Source organism: Anabrus simplex, chromosome 1 (assembly GCF_040414725.1).
Source record: "Anabrus simplex isolate iqAnaSimp1 chromosome 1, ASM4041472v1, whole genome shotgun sequence".
Lineage (NCBI taxonomy): Eukaryota > Metazoa > Arthropoda > Insecta > Orthoptera > Tettigoniidae > Anabrus > Anabrus simplex.
The window spans coordinates 402,653,915-402,666,345 of record NC_090265.1 but is presented as its reverse complement, the minus strand read 5'-3'; the positions used below and the strand labels follow the sequence as shown (position 1 = coordinate 402,666,345).

The 12,431-nt window shown below is 41.9% G+C and overlaps 1 protein-coding gene across 2 annotated transcripts in view; it reads left to right on the top strand.

Moving 5' to 3' along the window:
• Positions 1 to 12,431, top strand: part of LOC136866603 (synaptotagmin-5) — a 147,959-nt gene that overhangs the window by 100,472 nt on the left and 35,056 nt on the right. The gene's annotated exons all lie outside the window — the stretch shown is intronic.

Below are 12,431 nucleotides of genomic sequence, written 5' to 3'. Positions count from 1 at the left end.
TGGTTTCTAGACCGGAGTCGCCATCTCACCAACAGAAAACTCCTCAATATTGTAATCACGTAGGCTGAGTGGACCTCGAACCAACCATCAGGTCCAGATAAAATTCTCTGCCATGGCCGGAAATCGAACCCAGAGCCTCTTAGTGAAAGGCAGGCATGCTACCCCTATACCGCGGGGCCGGCTTGGTTTCATATAGGTAATACAAATGCTGAAGAGACTGACATTTTGGCTAGGAAATAAGAAATAAATATTTGAATATCAATGTCATACGTTAACATGAAGTTGCACATCATATTGGCATCATTCGATGTAAGGTTTCACGATCCATTTGTGGAACTCCGTGGTCTCTAAGACATGTTTATATTCATCTGCGTACATGTCACGAGAGCCGTTCGAAAACAAGACTTTTGAGACGAGGAGCAAAATGTAAATAATTCCTGTACTATTCCTGTAGGCAATATATAGCTTTTCATCTGTATAAATGGATACAGATTGCGGACAGACGTAGTTTTACGGCATACCTTCAACTGTACAGTCAATCGAACACATATACCAGGGATGCCTTGTTTTATTTTACATAACATATGACAAAACAGCCCTACAACCAAAGGTACTCCTTCCACCCCGTCAACATCCACGCGTACCAACCACCGTTTAATTTACGTGGGCCCTGCCCATCGTATTACCACAGGGTTCAGGAGTACATCTGGCTCAACCTCAAAGACGTTACCGACCTACGGTCATGCAAGTATACTTGCGCCTTACAATATGTTCCGATAGCCAGTAGGCAGTAATCTTCGGTCGTTAAATGTTAAAAGCTTAGCGTAAAATCGTGAAAAATCTTATATATATATACCCCATTATGGCAATCCACATTACATACGAGTGTTAAGCTATTAGCTCTAGTTAAGAATTGCTGGTGTATCTAAAACACTGAACGTACGTTGACCATTAAAGCTTGACTTTTTTTCACCGAACGAAAACGAAAAATAATTAATGCAGTAGAGGATTAACTTCGTAGTCATTTCTGGTGTAGACTGAGTGAACTTAGTCACGAACCTCCCAGTAAATGGTATTGGTTCTAAATATCTCACATTTTTATGGTACATCGAACCCACGTCCTACCGAGAGAACTAAGCACGCCTTTACCACTTCCGTTAGGTTCAATTAATATTTACAGTAGGAGCGTGATGCTGAGTAACATTGTCATTGGTTTATTGCCTAAGTGACCGTGATTCCAAACACGGATAATGCATGAAATATTCATCATCCAGCGATCACTCCTGTATGTGGGGGTGGTCGAATACATCCACGGTATTCCCTGCCTATCATAAGAGGTGACCAAAAGGAAAACCTCGGGCTATCAAACTGGAGCGTGGGATGGCGACCATGGGAGTCCTAACTGCGGCTGATATTGCTTCCATTTACTTGTGCGAGTCTCTTCGCTTTCATCTTTGCTATCTGACATCCCTCGGTCAACTCTTGTTCCTTTCAGACCCCGAAAGCCTTACGTTCACAAATCCTTGGGAGTCTTATCATCACACCGTTCGTAGCCCTTCTCCTTATTGCTGATAGGCCTACTTTGATCCTTCAAATTGTCGGACTTCCTCCTTTCTCCTCTTTTGATTTGTGTTAATGAAGAATGGTTGCCCAGTTTCACTTCCTCTTAAAACATTAACCACCATCGCAACCACCACAGGCCCTAAATGCTACACACTGCCTTAAAAAGTAGTCATGGTTTTCCGTGGTTTCCCATTTTCACACCAGGCAAATGCTGGGGCTGTACCTTAATTAAGGCCACGGCCGCTTCCTTCCAACTCCTAGGCCTTTCCTATCCCATCGTCGCCATAAGACCTATCTGTGTCGGTGCGACGTAAAGCCCCTAGCAAAAAAAACCAAACAAATTTAACACTGATGATGGGCCTTAGTGTCCGAAAACCGGTTATGTTTTAATAAAGTGCGTGCTAATACGACTGCATATAATTAATAATAATAATAATAATAATAATAATAAATAATTTTATTTAACATCCCAAATATGTTGCTCTTTTAATCCTGGTAATAAATACGGTTACAATAACCTGCAAATATGATAAGCTTTCTTTATCCAGGTTTTGCACTAACAAATCTCTTAATTTTATAAACTCACAAGACTTGTCCGATTGCTGTTTTACACAAATCAAATCCGCCTGACGCTTCTTCCTATACGCGCATGCCTCAAAATGCGCACACAGACCGCCATTGGTTGTAGTACACAACTCAGTGTTACAATTCCAAAATTTTAAAAGCCGCACAGTGTGATCTCTGCTGAGGACCGACACAGGTAGTTCTTATGGTGAGGATGGGATAGGAAAGGGCTAGGAGTGTGGAGAAAGCAGCCATGGCGTTAACTAAGGTACAGCCCAGCATTTGCCTGGTGTAAAAATAGGAAACTTCGGAAAACCATCTTTAGGGCTGCCGACAGTGGGGTTCGAGCCCACTATCTCCCGAATACACGTTCACACCTGCACGCTCTTAACTGCGAGGCCAACTCACCCTGGCTTGAAGATTCATGGTTCGTACTACACTGTACAGGTCTGTTCTGCTTATCTATTATTTTGGCACAAGTCTCTTTTGCTATGGCTGCTAAAAATGTCTTCTTCAAATATTCCTATTGAATGTGAATATATCTATGTATAATTCATTGCCCCGCTCTTTTGTTGACTGATCAGCGTCGTTGCTTTCGGCTTGAAGGATTCGATTCCTGGTTGGGTCGGTGATTTGAGTCTCATATGGTTAATTATTCCGGCCGCAAAACGGGGACATGTCCAGTTGTTACCTAGTTACCTTCCGCTACGCAACCAGGAAGTGTGAAAAGTGATAGAAGAAGGAAATTTATATATAAACCATTGTTAAGAAGGTTGAAACTAAGAATTAAGTGGAGAAGGTGATCTTTCACTCCTCCACTCTGCCATGCTGCATTGCTCTCCCACTGCAAACCATTTAGTCAAAACATATTGCTTATCTGCTTCACAGCACTGTCAGTGTTTATTGTGGCGTTCATCTGTTCGTTGTCCGGCTGCATGGCTAAATGGTTAGCGTGCTGGCCTTTGTTCACAAGGGTCCCGGGTTTGATTCCCGGCAGGGTCGGGAATTGTAAACATAATTGGTTAATTCCCCTGGCACGGTGACTGGGTGTATCTGCCGTCTTCTTCATCATTTCATCCTCGTCACGACGCACAGGTCGCCTACGGGATTCAAATAAAAAACTGCATCACAAGTCATTATTACTTATCTGTTCGTTTCCCCTCCCTCTTTTACCCAATTATCTACATAAATAAAATCGTAACGACCGCGTCACTGTTCAGTGACTATTTTGGCGAAATTTTATTCAGTTGTCCGTTTCAGATTTAGAAATGACCATCTGCATCTTTTCTAACTTTGGTATCTGTCTGTCTGTGTTTGTCTGTAACATAAAAATTACTGGATATATTTCTACCAAGTTTCATATTTAGAATCCACCTATCCTTGGGTAGGTATGAGGGCCAATATTATTTCTAAATCCCTGAACTTACTAGGGGTTTACACGAATCCGAAACCGTGACCTTGCACTCCCACAAAATATACAAAACGAAATTTATTGGAAATCTACCTCCCTTAATGGAAATCAATTTCTAAATCTTTTTCCACATCTGCATCACATCGATACGAGGATTAATAAGGGACATATCATTAACGGACCGTTTTTCGGTACAAATCCCACCGGACTTAACTCAAAAGCGGGTGCGTGTAAAGCGTATTTATATTTACTTCATATTTAGCATCCACCTTTCCAAAGGTTGGATTTTAGGCCCATACCATATCAAATTCCCGGAATGCGCTGGGGGTTTATAGGGAACCGAAACAGTGATTTTACTATCCTGCAATATATACAAGACCAGCTTGACTGGAAATCGACCAACCTGGATGGAAAGCCACTTCCAAAAATATTGTACATTTTTCGGTAGGAGGATTACCTAATAAGGGAGATATCGTTAACGGGCGGTTTTCCAGTACAAGTCCCACCAGACATAACTCAAAAGCGGGTGCGTGCAACAAAGCGCATTTCGTATAACTTGAAAACTACTGGAGATATTTCAACCAGACTTCATATTTAGCATCCACCTGTCCAAGGATAGGTTTTTAGGTCCATACCATGTCAAATTTCCGGAATAGACTGGGGGTTTATAGGGAACCGATACAGTGATTTTACTATCCCACAATATATACAAGACCAACCTGACTGAAAATCGACCAGCCTTGATGGAAATCAATTTTAAAAACCTTTCTTCTCGTGTGCATTTTTTCGATAGGGGGTTAATAAGGAAGATATCATGAACGGTCGGTTTTGCAGGCTAAGTCCAGCGGACATACACCAAAAGGTGAACATGGAGCATATTCCTTATCTATATAAATAAAATGGTAACCACCGTGTGTCTGTACATTGACTATTTCGGCGATATTTTCATTAATTTATCCGTTTCAGATGTAATAATGACCATCTGCATATTTTTTAGCTTTGGTGTCTGTCTGTCTGTCTGTCTGTCTGTCTGTCTGTCTGTCGGTCTGTCTGTCTGTCTGTCTGTCGGTCTGTCTGTCTGTCTGTCTGTCTTTTTGTTTGTTTGTCTGAGTTCTTATATAACTTGAAAAGTACTGGATATCCTATTTCTACCAAACTTCATATTTTGAACCCACGTATCCTTGGGTAGGTTTTAGGGCGAATATTGTTTCTAAATCCCTTAAATGACTGAGGGTTTGTACGAAAGAGAAACCGTGATTTTGCACTCCCACAAAATATACACCAACAAACTTTAACGGAAATCTACCTGCCTTAATGGAAATCAATTTTTAAATCCTTTGTTCTCATGTGCAAAATTTTGATACGAGAATTAATAAAGGAGATATAATTAATGGACCGTTTTTTGGTACTAGTCCCACCGGATTTAACTCAAGAGCGGGTGCGTGTAAAGTGTATTTCTTATAATTTGAAAACTCCTGGAGATATTTCAATCAAACTTCATATTCAGCCACCACCTGTCCAAAAGTAGGTTTTCAGTTAAATACCATGTCAAATTCCCGGAATGGACTGGGGGTTTATAGGGAACCGAAACAGTGATTTCACTCTCCCACGATATATACAAGACCAACCTGAATGGAAATCGACAAAACTTGCTGGAAATCCATTTCTGAAATTTTCTCGATTGGAGGATTAATTAGATATCATGAACGGCCGGTTTTGCAGGCTAAGTCTAGCGGACATAGCCCAAAAGGTGTTGTACGTGGAGCAGATTCATTATCTGTATAAATAAAATCGGAACGACTGTGTGTCCGTACATTGACTATTATCGCGAAATTTTCATACAGGTATCCGTTTAAGGGATAATAATGACTGTCTGCATATTTGCTAGGTTTAGTTTCCTGAAAGTACTAAATTTTACCTCCTTCCCAAAAATAAAAATTGCGGCCAATCTGCCAGACGAGCTAGAAATTTGAAAAATTGGAAAAATTATACGTTTTAGACTGTAACCGACGAATAACTTCCAAGATCTTTAAATTTTTCACTTTTTATCGCCGAAGAACATCGAAATATGGAAGCAGTATCAATGATGGTTCAGATCTTAGTTTCGAGGTATTTCGTGGCTAAATGGCAGGTCTTATAGCAAAATGAATGGCACAATCTTGTTCAGTTTGAAGTGATATACAACTTTGTTCCTATGACTTTTTGTAGTGTCTCTATCCCTTATATGTTACTGTAGATTTGTCTCTATTTCTTGATTTTAGGTAAATTTGGCAATTTTTACGCGCATAATTCATACTTTGAATCACTTATAGGAAAGATAGAATCGTAAAATTCTACACGAATATTTGCTCACCCAGTAGCCATATGTGAGCAAAATGGTATGTTCGTAGCTATCACATAATTATCCGAAAGTAATCCACTGTGAGACAGTCTTACCCAAATTTCACCCTATTCAACGTTTCTTACTCAATTTGACCCATGAATAGAAGATAAACGAGAAAATATCATAGGACTAGCTATTTAGACCACTAAATATGGTCTTATGGTACAATTCGTTTGTCGATATGACTTACCGTTTAGCAGCAGTTAATCTGTAAATGAAGATCTGCAATATTTTAAACATGCATATACTTCTGTATGTCGATTTATATTGATATCGATTTGTAGCGATCAAGAAAGGGTGTGTCTGCTATTGTAATCAGTACTCCCCACATCGACTTTGACTGGCAGTAGGCATGTAGTCCATTTCCAACTCCTGTGTAAGTGGCATTTGTAAGGAGGGCCTACCATTGTAATGAATAATTCCCTTCCCGAAACTCCCCTACCCGATTGTGTTATGCTGTTGGCAAGGGTGCCCGCCATTATAAACAAATGCACTCATCTAAATATGACTGGCATTAGGCACAGTAGCCTGCTCTTTTAATGGAAACTCACCAACTCGGTGTGACTGGCTGTAAGCTGGCTGGCAGTAAGAAAAGGGGCCTGTAATTATAATGATAACAGCACAACTGAATTTTGACTGGCACTAGTGAAGTTGCCTGCCATTATAATAAAAACTACACAACTGTAATCTGTGCAGAATTAGGAAAGGAGGCCTGCCATTGTAATGAAAACTCCCCAGATCGATTGTGACTGCGCAGTAGGCAAGTGATCCTGCCTTTATCATCACACCTCTGCAACTCATACTTTACACTTGAAAACAATGTATGGGGACCTCCCCATGCTGTTTCTCTGATAACGCTAAAAGACATACAATTTGAAAATTTCATATTCAGTGCATGTACAGTAATTTTCTTCGATATCAGTATACAGTAGAACCTCCGTGGCTCAGACGGCAGCGCGTCGGCCTCTCACCGCTGGATACCGTGGTTCAAATCCCGGTGACTGCATGTGAGATTTGTGCTGGACAAAGCGGAGGCGGGACAGGATTTTTTCCGGGTACTCCGGTTTTCCCTGTCATCTTTCATTCCAGCAACACTCTCCCTTATCATTTCATAGCATTTATCACTCATTAATAAATCACCTTGGGAGTGGCGACCCCATTGTAATAACAGCCTATATATGTTTCATTCATTACATCCCTGACACGGTCAATGACTGGAAAACAGGTTGTAGGTTTTCTTCAGTATACAGTGTAGAATACCGTAGCCAAGCACGGGTACATTTGCTAGTCAAACCTAAAATTGATGATAAATTCTTTAATTCTAAACAATATAATATACAGTACTATGTTACTAGTATCATATCAAGCTATGTTCTTGGAAACGCAATTGTCATTGAACCCCACAGGAGTTGACATAGCGATGTGTGCCGCTATTTCTCAGCATTAAAAAGTATATCTTTCATGTTGAAACAATCACTCTTTCATCGTTTCTGAGCTCACGAATTCATTTTACAGGATACGCTGCCTTGAAAATTTGTCTCTGCCTATGCCGATCTAGTGAATCTTTCTTCCAGTCTCCGATAATGCCCAATTGATTTTTAATGATATTCCTTCCACCAAGGCTGTGGATATTGCGTTGTCCGTCGTTCTCGCTGCATGACCAGCCCACAGGATTCGCTTGCTTCTGAAATCCACCCATCACACTAAATACCTTTGTTTGTCCTCTGACTGTCCTCCAGTTTTTGATAAGCCCGAGGATTAATCGCATCACTTCCCTATCGAGGATATCGCGCCATTCTCGGTCGGTCTTTCTAGCTGTTGATGTTTGGGATGCACGCAGTACAAAATGGTGTTGTAAATCTTGATCTTTCTTCGACGTGAAAGAGGTTTCGATCGCGCTGTGTTTATAGGATGTTCACTCTCCTTGACGTAAACTTATTCGATATTCACTTTGGATAAATTCTGAAATCTTATCCTACTTCAATTTCTGGTGCTACTAAGGCTTAATAGAGCGGCTGATATTTCCGCGAGTCGTTAGACAATACATGTACCATCGTTCAACAACAAGCTAACGAAAGAATCTGTTGTTAATAACAGTAGCAACAGAATCTTTTTAGAGTCAGAAAATTATGAGCTTAGTCATGATTTTACTTTCACCAGACTTCAGTTTCCTATCTCATATTGCATGTTTATCATTGCTGTTCGTGTACGAATTACAGTAGCTCTGTTCCAGGATTCTCGTTCGCAACCCGCAATACTGTAAAGTCAATAAAGTTGCCGTAACAGCTCGGGCTGACTGTTGGCTGGCTGGATTCACTCACTTCAGCTTAAATGAGCAAACGCCTGCTGATAAGACATTAGGTAGACTGTCTGCCTTAACTGAGTGGCAGGTTGCAGTCTTCCAAATTGGCACTTGTGTGCAATTAATTTAAGGTTAATTATTATTTTCATGTTCGAAAATCGACATATACATAATGGTAATATAATTATGGATTTTACGTTACACTGACTAATTATACGGTGTTGGAAACGTCAAGATGCCGAAAATGTTGTCCCGTATGAGTCCTTTTAAGTGCCCTTAAATCTGCTGGCACGAAGGTGACAAATTCGAACACCTTCAAATACCACCGTACTGAGCTGGGATCGAACCTGTCACTTGGGTTCAGAAAGCCAGCACTCTACCGCCTCACCCACTCAGAAAAACACATTAATTCATTCATTTGAGTGTTTGAAATTTTCACCTATGTGATTAGCTGCCTCTGTGGATCCGTGGTAGAGTGTAGGCCTCAGGATCCCAAGATAGCGGCTTCAAACCCGGCAGAGGTAGTCGGATTTTTGAAGGGCGGAAAAAGGTCCATTCGACACTCCATGTCGTACGATGTCGGCATGTAAAAGATCTCTGGTGATACATTTGGTATTTACAGGACAAAATTAATTAAATCTCAGCCATAGATGCCCAAGAGAGATCCGGTTTACTCTGTTTGCCATCTAGCGGACCTAGAGTAAAAACGGAACGACGAAATTGACGAGCAGACAGCCAGATGGCGTCAAATCGAAATGTCTGCGAACGGTAGCTGAGGCCATACCATTCTTCTTCTTCTTCTTCTTCTTCTTCTTCTTCTTATTATTATTATTATTACCTATGTGATTTATTGTAATATGGGCATATTTTTGAGCTGGCGGTCTCTCTGGAATAATAGTAAGCAATTTAGAGTCGACAGTTCTGCGTCAACAAAAAAACGACATCGTAAAAAACAACTAGCGTACGCCATATGGAAGGAAGAACGACGCTATTTTGGTGGACAGAAAGGCATGTTTTGAAAGATGTTGATATTGAACACATTAGACCCATACGGAGAGGCTGTAAACAAAGCAATGGTGAATAATTTTAACCGGAATTAATTAAAATTCTGAACACTGCTGAAAAGAAAATTCTCTCTTTCGATTTATCGGAACTCTATCTCCCTTGTAGGTCGAAAGCATGCATACCGACCAAATGGCTGTGCGGTTTGGGTCACGTAGCTATCAGCAGGCATTCGGGAGATAGTGGGTTCGAACCCCTTTGTTGGCAGCCTTGAAGATGGCTTTCCGTCGTTTCCCATTTTCACACCAGACTGGGGCTGTACCTTAATTAAGGCAACGGCCGCTTCCTTCCCACTCCCAGCCCTTTCCTAACCCATCGTCACCGTAAGACCTATCTGTGTCGATGCGATGTAAATCAACTTGTAAAAGAAAACATTCATTATCTGTAACCCCTGCATGTCGTAAGAGGCTACTAAGAAGGGAACCACCAAATAGTCTGTATTCGCTCTCTCGTCTTCTAAGCCCCCAACATGACCATCATTCTTTATTTTCACTACATTCACTGGTGATATTCATTACGTCGTACGCAGTACCTTGGTCACTGAATTTTCTAATTTCCGTCTTCTTGCTAAGTCTCAAGATATAAATTCCATGAAGGTAAAATACATTGTCAGCGTGTTTAATAATATTTGATTTTCATCTGATCAGTGATATTGTTGGATTTAGAGAGTATTTCCTGCTAATATTAATTGTTCTTTGTGACAAACACGCATTATTGATTGATTTATGGGAGTAGTATAATTGGATGGTTCGGCGGCCACCTCCACCACCACCGGCTCCCAATGGCCTCCTCCACCACCACCACAGCCAGAGGCCTCCCAGAGGCCTCCTCCACCATCCGCGGGAAATTTGCATTGGTAAACAAAGCCACGTGCTTTTTGACACCTATCATCGACAACAACGCATCGCTAACCTCAGTACTGCCATCTTGACGGGCCTAAACCTCAGTGGTACCAACTTAACCTAACTAGCGCGAGATTTGAATCGGTAAACAAATCCACGTGTTTTTTGACAGCCACGTGTTTTTTGACAGACGACAACGTATCGCAAACCTCAGTACTGCCATCTTGACGGGCCTAAACCTTAGTGCTACCAACTTAACCTGACTAGCGCGAGATTTGAATCGGTAAACAAAGCCACGTGAAGCTGTCATCCGCCATCTTTAATCCAGAGAGCACCGTGCTGCTGTCTTTATCGCAGTAGATGCAAATTCGTCACCTGTCATCCACAGTGCTGCTATCTTAACGGGCCTAAACCTTAGTGCTACCAACATAACCTCACTAGCGCGAGGTTTGAATCGGTAAACAAATCCACGTGCTTTTTTGACAGCTGTCATCCGCCATCTTTAATCTATAGAACACAGTGCTGCCCTCTTTAGCTACTTACCTTTGAAATGTGGTGGCGGATAATTTGAAAATTGCTTTTTGACAGCAGCCATCTTTAATCCAGGGAGCACCGTGCTGCCCTCTTCAGCTAGATACCTGTTGTGGCAGGCAATTCCACGTGACAGCAGCCATCTTTAATCAAGAGAGCACCGTGCTGCCCTCTTCGTGGCGGTGGCAAATTCCACGTACCTTACAAACTCTCGTGCTTTTTTCTGACAGCTGTCATCCGCCATCTTGCATCACAAACCTCAGTGCTGCACTCTTTAGCTAGATACCTTTGAAATGTGGTAGAGGCAATTTGAAAAATTCTATGTGCTCTTGTTTGGAAACAAAGCCACGTGCTTTTTTGACAGCTGTCATCCGCCATTTTTAATCAATAGAGCACTGTGCTGCTATCATGCGGGCAATTTCGTCAGCTATCATCCGCCATCTTTAATCCACAGAGCACGGTGCTGCCCTCTTTATGACATGTAGTAGCGGGCAATTTGAAAAGTTCTGTTAGCTGTCATCCGCCATCTTTAATCTATAGAGCTTAGTGCTACACTCTTTAGGTACATACCTTTGAAATATGGTGGCGGATAATTTAAAAAGAAAAATTCTACATCAGCTATCTCTCGACGCTAATTGCACAAGATGGTGGCTATACATGACTCCTTAAAGGTGCTAATGCAAGATGGCCGCTATACATAGGTTCTTATGAGACGCCCCTGGGATGCTTGCGCAAGATGACGGTTATACAAGGCTCCTTATGAGACTCCCTAGGGATGCTTGCGCAAGATGGCGCTTGCTCTTATGAGGCGGCTTAAGGGTCCTTTGCACAAGATGGCTAGAGATTCCCTAAGGATGCTTGCGCAAGATGGCGGACGCAAGATGGCGGCTATACACGACTCCTTATGAGATTCCTTAAGGGTGCTTGCGCAAGATGGCTGTTGCTAAAGATGGCAGCACGGTGCTCTCTTGATTAAAGATGGCGGATGACAGCTAACAGAACTTTTCAAATTGCCCGCTACTACATGTCATAAAGAGGGCAGCACCGTGCTCTGTGGATTAAAGATGGCGGATGGTAGCTGACGAAATTGCCCGCATGATAGCAGCACAGTGCTCTATTGATTAAAAATGGCGGATGACAGCTGTCAAAAAAGCACGTGGCTTTGTTTCCAAACAAGAGCACATAGAATTTTTCAAATTGCCACCACCACATTTCAAAGGTATCTAGCTAAAGAGTGCAGCACTGAGGTTTGTGATGCAAGATGGCGGATGACAGCTGTCAGAAAATAGCACGAGAGTTTCTAAGGCACGTGGAATTTGCCACCGCCACGAAGAGGGCAGCACGGTGCTCTCTTGATTAAAGATGGCTGCTGTCACGTGGAATTGCCTGCCACCACAAGTATCTAGCTGAAGAGGGCAGCACGGTGCTCTCTGGATTAAAGATGGCTGCTGTCAAAAAGCATTTTTCAAATTATCCGCCACCACATTTCAAAGGTAAGTAGCTAAAGAGGGCAGCACTGTGTTCTATAGATTAAAGATGGCGGATGACAGCTGTCAAAAAAGCACGTGGATTTGTTTACCGATTCAAACCTCGCGCTAGTGAGGTTAAGTTGGTAGCACTAAGGTTTAGGCCCGTTAAGATAGCAGCACTGTGGATGACAGGTGACGAATTTGCATCTACTACGATAAAGAGAGCAGAACGGTGCTCTCTGGATTAAAGATGGCGGATGACAGCTGCACGTGGCTTTGTTTACCGATTCAAATCTCGCGCTAG